We start from the raw sequence: 11,359 nt of genomic DNA, 5'->3' as shown, positions 1-11,359 counted from the left end.
CATAGGGGCCTTCCGTCCATGCAGAAATATGGATACCACCCCTGCGCCTATGCCCGTCCCCCCAAAAAATCAAAACGGCCGGGCATAGGGGCTGCGACTATGCCCGTCCCTCCAAAAAATCAAAACGGCCGGGCGTAGGGGCCTTCTGTCCATGCAGAAATATGGATACCCCCCCTGCGCCTATGCCCGGCCTTCCAAAAAATCAAAACAGCCGGTCGTAGGGGCCATTTCCACTACTGCTGTGTACTCTGGTGTTACTGTGTACACTTGTGTTACTGTGTGCAACGGTTTTACTGAATACTGGTGTTACTGTGTACTGGTGTTACTTTGTTCACTGGTGTTGCTGTGTACACTGGTGTTACTGTGTGCAACGGTTTTACTGTATACTGGTGTTACTGTGCATACTGGTGTTACTGTGTAATGGTGTTACTGTGTACACTGCTGTTACTGTGCACACTGGTGTTGCTGTGTTCACTGGAGTTACTGTGTACACTGGTGTTACTGTGTGCACTGGTGTTTCTGTGTACACTGGTGTTACTGTGTACACTAGTGTTGCTGTGTACTCTGGTGTTACTGTGTACACTGGTGTTATTGTGTGCACTGGTGTTACTGTGTGCAACGGTGTTACTGAGTACTGGTGTTACTGTGTACTCTGGTGTTGCTGTGTACACTGGTGTTACTGTGTGCAACAGTGTTACTGTGTACTGGTGTTACTGTGTACACTGGTGTTACTGTGTACTGGTGTTACTGTGTACACTGGTGTTAATGTGTATTGGTGTTACTCTGTACACTGGTGTTACTGTGTACACTGATGTTACTGTGTGCAACTGTGTTACTGATGTTACTGTGTGCAACTGTGTTACTGTGTACTAGTGTTACTGTATACTCAGGTGTTACTGTGTACTAATGTTACTCTGTACACTGGTGTTACTCTGTACACTGGTGTTACTGTGTACACTGGTATTACTGTGTACACTGGTGTTGCTGTGTACACTAGTGTTACTGTGTGCACTAGTGTTTCTGTGTAAACTGGTGTTACTGTGTACACTGGTGTTGCTGTGTACACTGGTGTTACTGTGTACACTTGTGTTACTGCGTGCAACTGTGTTACTGTGCACACTGGCGATACTGTGTACACTGGTTTTGCTGTGTACACTGGTGTTACTGTGTACACTGGTGTTACTGTGTGCACTGGTGTTACCGTGTACTGGTGTTACTATGTTCAGGTTTTACTCAGTAAACTTATGTTACTGTGTACTGGTGTTACTCTGTTCAGTGGTGTTACTGAGTACACCTATGTTAATGTGTACACTGGTGTTACTGTGTACACTGCGGTTACTGTGTACTGGTGTTACTGTGTACACGGGTGTTACTGTGTTCTAGTGTTACTGTGTACTGGTGTTACTGTGTACACGGGTGTTACTGTGTACTGGTGTCACTGAATACACTGGTGTTACTGTGTATACCAGTGTTGCTGTGTACACTGCTGTTACTGTGTTCTAGTGTTACTGTGTACACTGTTGTTGCTGTGTACACTGGAGTTACTGTGTACATTGTTACTGTGTACACTGGTGTTGCTGTGTACACTGGTGTTACTGTGTACACTGGTGTTGTTGTGTACACTGGTGTTTCTGTGTACACTGGTGTTAGTATGTACACTGGTGTTAGTATGTACACTGATGTTATTTTGTAAACAGGTGTTACTGTGTACACTAGTGTTACTGTGTACACTGGTGTTACTGTGTAGCCTGTTGTTACTGTGTGTACTTGTGATACTGTGTACACTGATGCTACTGTGTACACTGGTGTTACTGTGTGCACTGTTGTTACTGTGTGTACTTTTGTTACTGTGTACTGGTGTTACAGTGTGTACTGGTGTTACTGTGTACACTGGTGTTACTGTGTTCTGGTGTTACTGTGTACACTGGTGTTATTGTGTGCACTGGTGTTACTGTGTACACCTGTGTTACTGTGTACACTGGTGTTACTGTGTGCACTGGCGTTACTGTGTGCACTGGTGTTACTGTGTACACTGGTGTTACTGTGTGCACTGGTGTTACTGTGTACACTGGTGTTACTGTGTGCACTGGTGTTACTGTATGCACTGGTGTTACTGTGTTCACTGGTGTTAATGCGTGCACTGGTGTTACTGTGTACACTGGTGTTACTATGTATTGTTGTTACTGTGTTCTTGTGATACTCTGTACAATGGTGTTACTGTATACTGGTGTTACTCTGTACACTGGCGTTACTGTGTACTAGTGTTTCTCTGTACTGGTGTTACTGTGTACACTGATGTTGCTGTGTACACAGGTGTTATTGTGCACACAGGTGTTACTGTGTACACTAGTGTTGTTGTGTACACTTGTGTTGTTGTGTACACTTGTGTTGCTGTGTATTGGTGTTACTATGTTCACTGTTGTTGCTGTTTACACTGGGGTTACTGTGTACACTGTTCTTACTCTGTACTGGTGTTACTGTGTACACTGGTGTTGCTGTGTACACAGGTGTTACTGTGTACACTGGTGTTGCTGTGTACACTGGTGTTACTGTGTACACTGGTGTTGCTTTGTACAGTGGTGTTACTTTGTACTCTGGTGTTACTGTGTTACTGTGTACACTGGTGTTACTGTGTAACTGTGTACACTTGTGTTATTGTGTTCACTGGTGTTCCTGTATTACTGTGTACACTGGTGTTACTTTGTTACGGTGTACACTGGTGTTACTGTGTTCACTGGTGTTACTGTGTACACTGGTGTTACTGTGTTACTGTGTTCACTGGTGTTACTGTGTACACTGGTGTTACTGTGTTACTGTGTACACTGGTGTTACTGTGTACACTGGTGTTACTGTGTACTGGTGTTACTCTGTACACTGGCGTTGCTGTGTACACTGGTGTTATTGTGTACACTGGTGTTACTGTGTGCAACGGTGTTACTGTGTACTGGTGTTACTTTGTTCACTGGTGTTGCAGTGTACACTGGTGTTACTGTGTGCAACGGTTTTACTGTATACTGGTGTTACAGTGTATACCGGTGTTACTGTGTAATGGTGTTACTGTGTACACTGCTGTTACTGTGCACACTGGTGTTGCTGTGTTCACTGGAGTTACTGTGTACACTGGTGTTACTGTGTGCACTGGTGTTTCTGTGTACACTGGTGTTACTGTGTACACTAGTGTTGCTGTGTACTCTGGTGTTACTGTGTACAGTTGTGTTACTGTGTGCAACGGTGTTACTGTGTACTGGTGTTACTGTGTACTCTGGTGTTGCTGTGTACACTGGTGTTACTTTGTGCATCAGTGTTACTGTGTACTGGTGTTACTGTGTACACTGGTGTGACTGTGTACTAGTGTTACTGTGTACACTGGTGTTAATGTGTATTGGTGTTACTCTGTACACTGGTGTTACTGTGTACACTGATGTTACTGTGTGCAACTGTGTTACTGTGTACTAGTGTTACTGTATACTCAGGTGTTACTGTGTACTAGTGTTACTCTGTACACTGGTGTTACTCTGTACACTGGTGTTACTGTGTACACTGGTATTACTGTGTACACTGGTGTTGCAGTGTACACTAGTGTTACTGTGTGCACTAGTGTTTCTGTGTAAACTGGTGTTACTGTGTACACTGGTGTTGCTGTGTACACTGGTGTTACTGTGTACACTTGTGTTACTGTGTGCAACTGTGTTACTGTGTACTGGTGTTACTGTGCACACTGGTGATACTGTGTACTCTGGTTTTGCTGTGTACACTGGTGTTACTGTGTACACTGGTGTTACCGTGTGCACTGGTGTTACTGTGTGCTGGTGTTACTATGTTCAGGTTTTACTCAGTACACTTATGTTACTGTGTACTGGTGTTACTCTGTACACTGGTGTTTCTGTGTACTGGTGTTACTCTGTTCAATGGTGTTACTGAGTACACCAGTGCTAATGTGTATACTGGTGTTACTGTGTACACTGCGGTTACTGTGTACTGGTGTTACTGTGTACACGGGTGTTACTGTGTTCTAGTGTTACTGTGTACTGGTGTTACTGTGTACACGGGTGTTACTTTGTACTGGAGTTACTGAGTACACTGGTGTTACTGTGTATACCGGTGTTGCTGTGTTCACTGCTGTTACTGTGTTCTGGTGTTACTGTGTACACTGTTGTTGCTGTGTACACTGGAGTTACTGTGTACATTGTTGTTACTCTGTACTGGTGTTACTGTGTACACTGGTGTTGCTGTGTACACTGGTGTTACTGTGTACACTGGTGTTGTTGTGTACACTGGTGTTACTGTGTACACTGGTGTTGTTGTGTACACTGGTGTTGTTGTGTACACTGGTGTTAGTATGTACACTGGTGTTATTTTGGAAACAGGTGTTACTGTGTACACTAGTGTTACTGTGTTACTGTGTACACTGGTGTTACTCTGTACCCTGGTGTTACTCTGTACCATTTTGTTACTGTGTGTACTTGTGATACTGTGTACACTGGTGCTACTGTGTACACTGGTGTTACTGTGTGCACTGTTGTTACTGTGTGTACTTATGTTACTGTGTCCTGGTGTTACAGTGTGTACTGGTGTTACTGTGTACACTGGTGTTACTGTGTTCTGGTGTTACTGTGTACACTGGTGTTATTGTGTGCACTGGTGTTACTGTGTACACTTGTGTTACTGTGTACACTGGTGTTACTGTGTGCACTGGTGTTACTGTGTACACTTGTGGTATTGTGTACACTGGTGTTACTGTGTGCACTGGTGTTACTGTGTGCAACGGTGTTGCTGTGTACACTTGTGTTACTGTGTACACTGGTGTCACTGTGTACACTGGTGTTACGGTGTACACTGGTGTTAAAGTGTAATCTGGTGTTACAGTGTGTAACAGTGTTACTGTGTACTGGTGTTAATTGTGTACACTGGTGTTGCTGTGTACACTGGTGCTACTGTGTGCAACGGTGTTACTATGTACTCGTGTTACTGTGTACACTGGTGTTACAGTGTACTGGTGTTACTGTGTGCACTGGTGTTACTGTATGCACTGGTGTTACTGTTTGCATTGGTGTTACTGTGTTTACTGGTGTTACTTTGTGCACTGGTGTTACTGTGTGCACTGGTGTTACTGTGTGCACTGTTGTTACTGTGTACACTGGTGTTACTGTATGCACTGGTGTTACTCCGTGCGCTGGTGTTACTGAGTACACTAGTGTTGCTGTGTGCACTTGTGTTACTGTGTACGCTGGTGTTACTGTGTACTAGTGTTACTGTGTACACGGATGTTACTGTGTACTGGTGTTACTGTGTATTGGTGTTACTGTGTACATGGGTGTTACTGTGTACTGGTGTTACTGAGTACACTGGTGTTACTGTGTATACCGGTGTTGCTGTGTACGCTGGTGTTACTGTGTTCAGGTGTTAGTGAGTACACTGTTGTTGCTGTGTACACTGGTGTTTCTGTGTACACTGATGTTACTATGTACACTGGTGTTACTGTGTTACTGTGTACACTCGTTTTACTGTGTACTGGTGTTACTGTGTACACTGTTGTTGCTGTGTACACTGGTGTAACTGTGTACACTGGTGTTACTGTGTACACTGGTGTTACTGTGTACACTGGTGTTACTCTGTACACTGTTGTTACTGTGAACTGGTGTTACTGTGTACACTGGTGTTGCTGTTTACACTGGTGTTTCAGTGTACACTGGTGTTACTGTGTACACTGGTGTTACAGTGTACACTGGTGTTACTGTGTACCCTGGTGTTACAGGGTACACTGGTGTTACTGTGTACACTTGTGTTACAGTGTACACTGGTGTTACTGTGTACTGGTGTTACTGTGTGCACTGAAGTTGCTGTGTACACTGGTGATACTGTGTGCAACGGTATTACTGTGTACTGGTTTTACTGTGTACACTGGTGTTACTGTGTAATGGTGTTACTGTGTACACTGGTGTTACTGTGTACACTGGTGTTACTGTGTACACTCGTGTTACTGTGTACACTGGTGTTGCTGTATACACTGGTGTTTCTGTGTACACTGGTGTTACTGTGTGTAACGGTGTTACTGTGTACTGGTGCTACTGTGTACACTGTTGTTGCTGTGTACTTTGGTGATATTGTGTGCATGGACACGTCTGGGCTGTTCGATGAAGATCCAGCTCAGAAGAATGAGGATTCGAGGAGACAGGAAGTGAAGATGACCCTACCTGAAAAGTTCAGCGTGAACCGAGCGGACCTGATTAGGGCTCAGAAAGAGGAGTTTATAGATCTAATCAGGTAGGCAAAAGGGGGAAACTCATGTCCGGAGTCCCCCGTGTATTACTACTTGGACGATGACGTACTAATGAGGAAGTGGCGACCGGACAAGGCCGGCGCAGATAAGGTATGGTTGGAGAAGCACCAAGTGTTAGTGCCGAAGGAGTTTAGGGCGGCCGTGTTAGAACTAGCCCACTCCGTAGATATGGCAGGGCACTTAGGGGTGAAGAAGCCCTTAAATAAGGTGCAGGAGCACTTCTACTGGCCGAACGTGTGGAAGGAGGTAAAGAAGTATTGTAGGACATGTTTGGCGTGCCAACGTGCAGGTAAGCCGGCTGCGGCTATACCAAAGGCACCCTTAAAGCCCATATCGGCATTTGGCGAGCTTTTTGAGAGAGTCTTGATAGACTGTGTAGGTCCGTTGCCAAGGACCAGAAAAGGCCATGAGTACTTACTGACCATAATGTGCACGGCCACCCGTTTCCCCGAAGCAATCCCCCTGACGTCGAGACGTCGAGAGTCGTTCTGGATAGACTACAGAACTACATTGCGTGGGTAGGAATGCCCAAGGTTATCCAGACGGACCAGGGGAGTGTCTTCCAGTCAAAGTTGTTTAGGGGAACTGTGAAAGGATGGAGGGTAGAGCAAGTGCGCTCGTCACCGTATCACCCTCAGTCGCAGGGAGCGTTGGAGCGTTTCCATGTGACGCTGAAGAGCTTGTTGAGGATATACTGCACTGAGGAAGGGAGTAGTTGGGACAAGGCATTACCATCTGTGTTGTTCGCCATCAGGGATGCGGTAGTAGAATCACTCGGATTCACCCCATTTCAACTGGTGTACGGGCACTCCGTGAGGAGCCCAGTGGGCGCGCTGAAGGAGCAGCTCACCGTGGATAGGCCTAAGGTGGACGTGGGACAATATGTGAAAACTTTTAGAGAGCGACTCTCTAGCGCCAGAGATTTGGCCAAAGAAAGTTTGAGAACATCCCAGGCAGAGATGGTAAGGTCCCATGACAGGAAGGCGAAGGGCAGGAAATTTCAAGAAGGAGATCAGGTGTTAGTCCTACTACCGGTAAAAGGAAGTATATACGAGTCGAGATTTTGTGGACCATATACCATCCAGAAGGCATTAGGGGATGTGAATTATGTAATCCGCATGCCAGATCGCCCGAGGAAGTCACAGGTTTGCCACGTGAACATGATAAAGAGGTACTATGACAGAGATAAGCCTCTAGGGGATGAAGAACAGATGGAAACCCCATTGTAGGCGACTGTGCTGTGTGTAGGAGACGGCAAAGGGATAGACGAGGAGAAGTGTAAGTTAGAGAGGGCCGATGGCGCGAAGATATCAAATACGGAAAGCCTGGCCAAGATAGGTGAGCGATTGGGTCATTTGGAGGATGACCAACGCCAGGAGCTAGTGGAGATCCTACGGAGGAATAAGTCGTTATTCACGGACGTGCCTAGAAGACACCGCGGAACGGTGCACGAAGTGAATGTAGGGAGTGCTGAGCCCATCAAACAGCACCCTTACAGAGTTAACCCGGAGAAAGCAGTGGCAATGAGAGCAGAAGTGAAGTATCTGCTAGATAACGACTTGGCAGAGGTTAGCGACAGTGACTGGAGTTCGCCGTGCCTCCTCGTGAAGAAGAGTGACGGCACGTACCGGTTCTGCACCGATTATAGGAAAGTGAATGCAGTCACAGTCGCTGACTCGTTTCCGATACCGCGCATTGACGATTGCATTGATCGGATTGGGAGTGCACGGTATGTCTCGAAGATAGACCTGTTGAAGGGATACTACCAGATTCCCCTGTCCGAGGAGGCCAAGAGGATCTCAGCGTTCGTGACACCCGACGGCTTGTACCAATATAAAGTGGTGCCGTTCGGAATGAAGAATAGTGGTAGTTGTTTTCAACGAGTAATGAATCAGGTATTACAAGGCGCGACTGGATGTGCAGTGTACATCGATGATATTGTGGTGTTCGCTGATTCCTGGAAGGATCACGTGGATCGACTTTTAGATTTGTTTGATCGGTTGGAGAAGGCCAACATGACGATCAACTTAGCGAAAAGCGAGTTCGGGAGAGCCCGCCTGGAGTACCTTGGATATATTGTAGGGCAAGGCGAGGTTGCTCCGGTGAGAACAAAAGTGGAGGCCATTGACAACTTCCCAGTACCCAGGAGTAAGAATAATTGTTGAGATACCTCGGTATGATTGGATATTACCGGAAGTTCTGTGAAAATTTCTCCACCATAGCCGCTCCTATGACGAGTTTGCTATCAAAGAGCAAGAAGTGGGAGTGGAATGAAACAGCACAAGAAGCGTTTGAAAAGACTGTTGACTGAGGCACCTGTACTAGCGTCGCCAGATTTTGGAGCGCCGTTTACGTTATTTGTAGATGCCAGTGATATAGGGGCTGGAGCTGTACTGATGCAGCAGAATGATGGAATTTACCGCCCCGTGTCCTTCTTCTCGAAGAAGTTCGTTAAGCACCAGACGTCGTACAGTACGGTCGAGAAAGAGACTTTGGCCCTGGTGATGGCATTGAAACATTTTGAAGTGTATGTGAGTGGGGGAGGACACCCAGTGACGGTGTATACAGACCATAATCCCCTAGTTTTCCTGAGGAAAATGAAGCATGCAAACCAGAGGTTGACCAGATGGTTTTTATTGCTCCAAGAGTATGACCTGGTGATAACACACATAAGAGGGCGAGACAACGTAGTAGCTGATGCGTTATCTCGAGCCTAGCCACTAGAATAATTCTCAAAAAACAAGGGGGATGGAGTGTTATGATCCCAGGTAGCCGAAAAACGAGTCTCCCCTTTGAGAATTATTCTATCAAGCCTGACCTGACTAGGAGGTCGGAAATACAGACATGAAGATTCATATGTAAAAAATAATGGGGGAAATTTTACACGGAGTTTAAGATTATGGGTAGTGCATAAGAAAGCAGATAAATGACTGGTTAGGATATGTGGATAATTTGCTGGAGACGCGAGGCTCGCTTCTGGAGGGCTTTGACCTCACTTGAGCGCCAGACATCACAGGGGAAAGCCGCGCTCCATTTGAGCTCCCGTCAGAAAGGAACCCCTAGTGTTATATATCTCCAAGAGAAGAGAAGTATGCAGACGTGCCAGCTGTAGAATCGAGCTGGGAACGTTGTGGTCTCAAGTCCTGGTCGACGAGGAGAGTATTATGCCGCCCAGAGACATTATCGTAGGCTGTGGAAGCGCCCTGACCAGGCTCTGTCAGAGGGAGGAGCGCCCTCGACGAGACAATCTGTGGTAAGCACGATTTAAGCCAGTTCATAGTGATTGCTTGTAGTTGGTCGTGTGCCCAGCGACAGTAGCAATGTTTATTTATATGTTAGACGTGTTTTGATAAGGCAGAAAGCCTAAAATAAGAGAGTGGAGAGGGAGAAACACGGAGCGACGTCCGTCCCCTATGAGCGCTGGCAGGTAACTGAAAGCTCCCGACAGCGGAGGCCCCTCCTGGAGTGAGTGAGGCGGAGTGAGTGAGGCCCACTGGGCAAAGTGGACCCGCCCAACGGGGGAGTCCACTCTCACAGTATGTTGAGGACAGATAGAGCTTGGAGGCAAACATATTGTGTAATTATTTTTGTTTATGTGTTAAAGGGGAAACATTTTTATTGGAGTGTCGATGGGTGGCAGGTTTGTCTTTGGGGAAGAAGTTGCTGAGAACTTCGAAGTGAGCACAGAGGGAGTATTTGATGAGACTCCAAGGTAGTGGAGGAAAGGACCTCGAGCTGTGAGGAGAAGCAGTGAAGAGGAATGTCACGTGCGTCTGTAGAGGTGGTGAAGCCCCATAGTTGCTCGAGGAAACTTCATGGTGTAGCAGCCAAGAGAGCTGTGGAGGAACCTAGCAGAAGGGTGAAGCACTGTAGTTGCTCAAGAAAACTTCATGGTAGCAGCCTGGAGGAGCTGCAGAGGATCCTGGTAGTTAAGCCCGGAAGAACCTGAAGATATCAGGGTAGTGAACTTCCAGAGATGGAAGGGAAGTTCTGGTGGATTACTTGAAGGGAGTTGATAGTGTTTAGTTGTCATTAGCGTGCAAGACGCAGTGAGAGGTGAGTGATTGTTGGCATTCTTATGTCAAGGAGTGTTTTATGCTGAAGTTTAGAGTTACAGTCGTAGGCTGCATTACCTACAGATGTATGTGTTCTAGGACTGATAGGGTGATCGATTGATCACTGTGGTGTATCAAGGAACATTTATGCTGATATATGTTATTGCATTCACATGCTGATTTTCATTGTACACATCTCTATATATATATATATATATATATATATATATATATATATATATATATATATATATATATATATATATATATATATATATATATATATATATATATATATATATATGTCGTACCTAGTAGCCAGAACTCACTTTTTGGCCTACTATGCATGGCCCGATTTGCCTAATAAGCCAAGTTTTCCTGAATTAATATATTTTTTCCAATTTTTTTCTTATGAAATGATAAAGCTACCCATTTCATTATGTATGAGGTCAATTTTTTTTATTGGAGTTAAAATTAACGTAGATATATGACCGAACCTAACCAACCCTACCTAACCTAACCTAACCTATCTTTATAGGTTAGGTTTGGTTAGGTAGCCGAAAAAGTTAGGTTAGGTTAGGTTAGGTAGGTTAGGTAGTCGAAAACCAATTAATTCATGAAAACTTGGCTTATTAGGCAAATCGGACCTTGCATAGTAGGCTGAGAAGTGCGTTCTGGCTACTAGGTACGACATATATATATATATATATATATATATATATATATATATATATATATATATATATATATATATATATATATATATATATATATATATATATATATATATATACATATTTCTCTTGTTGACAGTGCAACAGTGTATGTATACTTGATCTACTTGAGGAAGTTGATAGTATCAGGTGGTGAATCAGAAGATAGGATACCACTTGATAAACTGATGATAGAGTTCTGATGGTGTTGGAGTGCAACCTGATTGTAATAGTATAGAGCAAAGGATTCATTATTATTATATGTGTGTATGTATTGTGTATGTGCTTTGTCCAGTAAATGTATTCCAATT

This window comes from Procambarus clarkii, chromosome 5 (assembly GCF_040958095.1).
Source record: "Procambarus clarkii isolate CNS0578487 chromosome 5, FALCON_Pclarkii_2.0, whole genome shotgun sequence".
NCBI lineage: Eukaryota > Metazoa > Arthropoda > Malacostraca > Decapoda > Cambaridae > Procambarus > Procambarus clarkii.
This window is presented reverse-complemented; position numbering follows the sequence as displayed.